Here is a 6381-nt window from a genome sequence, read left to right on the forward strand (position 1 = left end):
TGGCGATGAAGAAGGAAAGCGCCCCCGGGGGATCCTTAAAAGTGTAAACTTGTAACTTATTAAATTCCCCCCTTTAAAAAGCTGTTCTGTTTCTGGTATAATGCGTTCTAGCAGCTAGCAAACTAGATCAGGGGTCAAGGGAGCAAGGAGGTTTCCCTGAAGGTTAAGTCTTCGAGTTTAATTAGATCCAGCAGCCTGCAGGGAAGAAGAGCTTTCTAGGCCCTGGGAATGGCATAGACAAAGGCCCTGTGGTGGTGGTTGGGGTGCACAGAACAGAGACTTGGAAGAAAAAAGCAGGCTGCAGGGCAGACACCACAAAGGAACCGTGTGAACTGAGGCCTGCAGTGGTCAGACTATGGGGTTATGGATGTTGTAGCCCTGTGTCCATTCAGTAGTCACATGAAATAAAATGTGCTCTAAGGTTTGACCTAGAGGGCCCAGCGTCTCCAGAACATCAAATAGTTCCATCTCCCTACCCTGTATTAGTGACAGACCCTTCCAATATGAAAAATTTAGAACGGCCATAGCCCAAACACCCCTAAAGAGAGGGATGGAAAGATCAAAGATGATGGTGGAGTTATACAGGGAAGATAGGATTTAATAAATGAATATGAATGCTGAATCATTAAACCCATATCCCTTTTAGTCTCCAGTATCTTAGAGCAGCTAGAAGTAAAAACCTAAAATTTTGTAATTGTAACCCATGTCAAACTCTGATGTTCTACAACCAAGTGTGGTGCTATGCTTTGAAATTTATTGCTTTACATAAATATGTTCTTTGTCACAAAAAAGAAGGAAAAGAGTTGGTTGTGATGATAAAATATTTTTAAGCCTTCTAGCCTCCTATATTCTGGAGCAGCTAGAAGGAAAAATCTGAGAGAATCATATGGTAGTCCATGACAAAGTCTGGGATCTGTCCTGTAACTACTTGTTGAAGAGTGCTTTGAAAACTATTGCCTTTTTATTTCTTTGCTTTGTATATATGTTATACTATACAATAAAAAAGTTAAAAAAAAAAAAAAAAGATGTGCTATAAGGTTTGAATACACACTGGATTTTGAAGACAGCATGAACATATACACTCCTAATTTTTAAATAATTATTTGTTTAAATAATGGTTTGAAAATGTTGGGTAAAGTAAATATATTTTTAAAATTAATTTTCCCTGTTTTTGCTTTCTAAAATGTGGCTGCTAGCCAATTTTAAATTACATACGTGGCTGGTATTGTATTTCTGTTTGACAATGCTGGTCTAGATTAAACCACAAGGAAGATTTTGGTCTCTACTGGAACAGCACCGAGCTTTTAGACAGTTTTCTGGCTGCTCTTATTTATTATAGCTGTTGATACTTGCTTCCCCCTGCAGGGACGGTTGGTCGAGTTGCCTGCCCTGGACCCCAGCTTTGGGAGAGCAGGGGAGGGCTGCAGCACCACCTCTGTCAGACTCTTCTGCTGCCTCCTCTATCCTCCTCTATCCTAGGGAACAGGCTTCCCAGGCTGACCGGCCAGCTTCTCCCTGATGTCCTGTTTGGGCTCAGCCATGGGGCAGCTCTGTAGTCTGTCGGGTCAGCAGCATCTCTCGCCTTAATGCTTGAGCTCCCAGACAGACATCTGTCAGCAGCTAAGCAGCAGTTCAGTTCATCAGCCCAGTAAGATAGGGAAGGGGTCATTTTTACTTGACAGACAGGAAAACTGAGACTCAGGCATTTTGCTTAATAAAGCAAGTGAAGGGAGGGACTGAAATTCAAGGTTTCAACTCTCTCCTCAGGCTGCGCCCACTGGGAGACAGTGCCGGCCAAGTAGTCCTCACCTAGGAGGAGGGCAGGCCTGGGAGAGGGGAGACCTGGAGGCCCAGCCACAGCCTGGGTCAGCACCTCCTTGGAAAAGGTTAGTAGCTGCTACGTTAGGGATAAGAGAAGTCAAACACTTAGTTTCTCTGGAACAGAAATACACACCCCACCCCACCCCACCCCACCCCACCCCACCCCACCCCATTCTTTCTTTCTTTTCTTCCAGCCCTTTCCTCAGCAGCTGTGCATTCTAGAAGACCCCTGCACACACCTGAGGAGCTCTGCCTCGGCAGTGACCCTGGATCCCTGGATCCCAAACTTCAAAATGGAGGAGGCAGGAGTGGAGCTGGAGGCTCAAGGTGGGTGGGGCTGGGGCCAAGTCCTGGGCAGGTGGCTCTGTCAACAACAGGCTGAGGATAGGAGAAGGTTTGGGGAGAGGAACCCAAATGTTGGGGTGAATCTCACATTTCATTTAACCCTCCAGTGACAGAAGATGGAGCAAACAGACTGCGCATCCTAAAGCCAGAGAGAGGGTGCCACACCACGGAGATCACGGTCCACAGGTTCTCAAACTCACCTGCCATTGGAATCACCTGGGAAGCTTTAAAAAATGCTGATGGCTGGGTTCTACTTCCCGGGAATCCTAGCTTATTTGGTCTGGGTTGCAGTCTGGACACTGGGATTTTTATAATCCTGCTGGCATTATTGCTCAGCCCAGGTTGAAAACCACCATTTTGGCCAGACTGCTAAAGGTGCAAATAGAGAAAGTGAGGCCTAAGGAAGGGAAATACAAGCCTGGGCCTAGACCCGGTTTACTTCACTCCCAGGCTGGTGCTGCCGCCCCATCAAGCAGGTGGTGACATTTCTGCCAGGAACAGGGAAGATGGGGGCCAGCAGAAAGGAGGAAGCAGCAGGGGTCCACCTGACCTGACTTCCTGTGAATAAAGAAGAAAATGCACTTTGGTCAGCCAGGTGCCAAGGTGGGGTCAATTATAAAATGAGCTATCCTGAAGCTCCTTGCCTGAGCCGACAGAGCCTGGAGGTACAGGGGGACTGGAGATGAGACGGCCTTGTGCTTTGAAGGGGAATTGGGGGTTCATTTCCACTTAACTCACCTGCTTTGCCCATTCATTCACTTACTTCCCATTCACTGATTGATTCATTCATCTGACACCACTCACCTTTATCTTGTTTTGAGGATGCCCTTTTTTTTTTTTTAATTATTTTTTTACTTTTCAAATAAAAATATTACATCCTGGGCGGGCAACGGTGGCTCAGTGGCAGAGTTCTCAACTGCCATTCCAGAGACCTGGATTCATTTCCTGGTGCCTGCCCATGTTTAAAAAAAAAATCGCTGCTAGTCACAGAAGTCTAATGGTGCTAATAATCAGGCACTAGCAAGGAAGGTGTGGTACTCCTTGGGGAGGTAGTCAACTGCTGCCCAGACCTCGGTGTGGGTTTATTTTTATTCATTATGCTGGATACTTAGTGGTCCCTTTTATTTGTTGGTTTTTTTTTTGGGGGGGGTAGCTTTTTCGTTGTTGTTAGAGAAGTGGGTTTACAGAACAATCATGGCTAAAATACAGGATTCCCATATACCACCCTATTATAGCTTTTTATTTTGGAACAGTTTCAAACTACAGAAAAGTTGCAAGAACTCCCATATCCCACTCACCAATACTCACAATCTCTGTGTGTGTGTGTGTGTGTGAGAGTGTGTACATTTTTTCTCCTGAACCATTTAAGAGTAAGTTGTAGACATCATGCTCCTTTACCCCTAAAGAATTCAGGGCGTATTTCTTAATATCAAGGGCAGTCTCTTACATATCCAAGGTACAGCAATCAAAATCAGGAAATCAAACGTTGAAACAATGATCTAAAGCACAGTTAATAGTCAGCATCTATCAATCAACCCATAGCTTTTTTTTTTCTTGGTCCAGAATCCAATTCAGGAACTTGCATTGCTTTTCATTTTCATGTCTCTTTAAGTTTCTTTAATTTGGGACCGTTCTTCAGCCTTTCTTTGTTTTTCATGACCTTGACTTCTTTTAAGAGTCCAAGCTAATAATTTTTTAGTTTGTCCCTCAATTGGGTTAGCCTGATGTTTCCTCATGATTAGATTCAGATTATGCATTTTTGGCATGAATACCAAAAATGATGTTGTGTTTTTCTTAGTGCATCATGTTAGGAGGCACATGTTGTTTTGTCCCAATATTGTCACTGGTAACATTGATGACTTGTGGAAGGAGGCATCTGCCAGGTTTTTCCATGGTAAAATTAGTCTTTTTCCATTTGTAATTAATATGGAACTTATGGGGAGATACTGAAACCATGTAGATACCCCATTCTTTGCCCATTACTTTTTAGACACAATTTGATAATTTTTGCCTGAATCAATTGTTACTATGATGATTGCAAAATAGTGATTTGTTAACTCCATTATTGTTTCTACATTACAGTATTCTACTGTAAGAATTTTCTCTATCAGTTTGGACTCACGGGTTATTTCACTTAATGGGTATACACTGTTACTATCATTATTTATGTTGATGCCCAAACTGTCCCAACTTTGTCCAGTAAGATCCCCATAAGTGTTTGCTATATCTCTTTGACATATCCCCATCATTTTCTGAGCACTTTCTTACTTTCTGGCGCATCAAGATGTTATCTGGGCTCAACTTGTACTTTCCTTGCCCCAGCCCTGCATCAGCCACTTTTCCAGGGACCCCAGGTTCCTTTTCAATGGCAAATAGATGTGCTCATTCCTACTGGGATGTCATTACTTCTAGGCTTTTTTGGAGGGCAGAGCTAGGGACACACACACACACATGCAAATACATACAACAATCTATTTCTGTGTATATGTATTTAAAACCATGAGTTCTTACTGATCCCTCCAATTCCATTCCAACATAAGGGTCTTTCTATCTTTCTCCAATTCCATATTTGTAACTCTCTTCTCCAACAAGGGGAAGCCTGGCTCCTAACATCCTTAATATATTTACAAATTTGCTCAATCCTACAATGCACAGAAAGTAGTTTCAGAATTGCTTGTTTGAAATACAGTTACATTCATTGTTTCTATTTGTATTTCAGGATTCTTCCCAATTCTTCTCAATTTATTTACTTTTTTTGAGTATATAAAGCATAAACATGATCTAAGAGAGAAAACTATAAAATTTCGTATTTAGAGAAGTGTTATTCTACACTTCCATCTCTTCCATTTTGTTAACATATATCCACTGTAGGAAATTAATATAGTTTTGGTTTATCCTTCCTATGTTTCTTTTTTGCAAATCAAAAAGATAGATATCCCATGTCGGAGACCTGGATTTGATTCCCAGAGCCTGCCCATGCCAAAAAAACAAAAAAGATAAGTAGATATTTTCTTATTTCTCCTTTCATGCACAAAAAAGGTAGCTTATTCTCTCAGTTGCTCACTTCCAAGATGAGGGAAAAAGAAGGAACAACAGTCATGCCAAAAATGGCCTTGGCTACATGCAGCATGTTCTCTGTATGAACTGTGCCCGCTGCCTGCCCGAGGCTAGGGCCATTAAGAAGTTTGTCATTTGAAACACAATGGAGGCCACAGCCATCAGGGACATTTCCGAAGCAATTGTCTTCGTCGCTGATGTGCTGCCCAAGCTGCGTGTGAAGCTGCGTTACTGAGGAGGGTATGCCGTTCACAGCCAGCTTCGCGGACCATTCTCTGGAAGCCCCTAAAGGACTGCAGGTGCTGCTCCACGACCTTTCCCAAAGCCCATGTAAGGAGCTGAATCCTTAAAGAAGAAAAACAAGTCTCTGGAAAAATGAAATAAAATGGAAATTAAACTTTTAAAAGGTAGTTTATATATTCTTTTCTACTTTGCTTTTTCTTTCTTGCCAATGTATCCTGAAAACATTTCGCATCAGGTCACAGAGCTCTCCCCCCACTCCCCTGCCATCATGTAGAGGTTCTAGAAGGCATGACTGTGAACCAACTAAACAGTGCTTCATCCATAGCAGACCCTCAAAAATTTACATTGACCCAATGAAGGAAAACCCACATTGGTTTCTAGGATTGGAGACAGCTAAAAATCCAATCTGGCTCTCTAAAAAATTAGGTGTTGGCTCTGGGAATGCTGTGAAGAGGGGAGGAATCCTGTTCAGTTACTCATTAGCATAGGGACCATAGACAATTTGTTTAACTTCTCCCTGAGCTTCAGTTTCCTCAGTAATAACACCTTTTCTACTCGAAGACAGAATATACGAAAATACCGTCTGTGAATTTTAAAGCACTGTATCAGTCGTCATTGTCTATTGCTATTACTTGATGGAATCCTGATCTCAGGAGGATTCAGATAAAGACCAATTCAGATAAAAACCAATTCAGATAAAGACCCGGGGGGACCACTAGGGGTCAGGAGAGGATGGGGGCATCTGCATTCTCAGGGACAGGTCTGTTTACAAAGACCCTTCACTCCCTGGCCCCATCTCCCCTCAGCTTGTTTTGTTGCTTGGGGAAGGTGGCTACTGCAGACTTATTTTTTTCCTTTCATCTTGGAGTCAGCGAGAAGGCTCCACTGAGGAGAGTGGTGATGTTAGCCTGGACA

The 6381-nt window shown here is 42.8% G+C and overlaps 1 long non-coding RNA gene across 1 annotated transcript; it reads left to right on the forward strand.

Moving 5' to 3' along the window:
- Positions 1-1793: 1793 nt before the first annotated feature.
- On the forward strand, positions 1794-3063 carry LOC143685933 (uncharacterized). The gene is made up of 3 exons (XR_013176797.1): positions 1794-1886; positions 2016-2148; positions 2274-3063. It is a non-coding gene; the product is annotated as an uncharacterized LOC143685933 (long non-coding RNA).
- The last annotated feature ends 3318 nt before the right edge of the window (positions 3064-6381 follow it).

The sequence above is a fragment of the Tamandua tetradactyla genome, chromosome 6 (genome assembly GCF_023851605.1).
Source record: "Tamandua tetradactyla isolate mTamTet1 chromosome 6, mTamTet1.pri, whole genome shotgun sequence".
NCBI classification, from domain to species: Eukaryota; Metazoa; Chordata; class Mammalia; order Pilosa; family Myrmecophagidae; genus Tamandua; species Tamandua tetradactyla.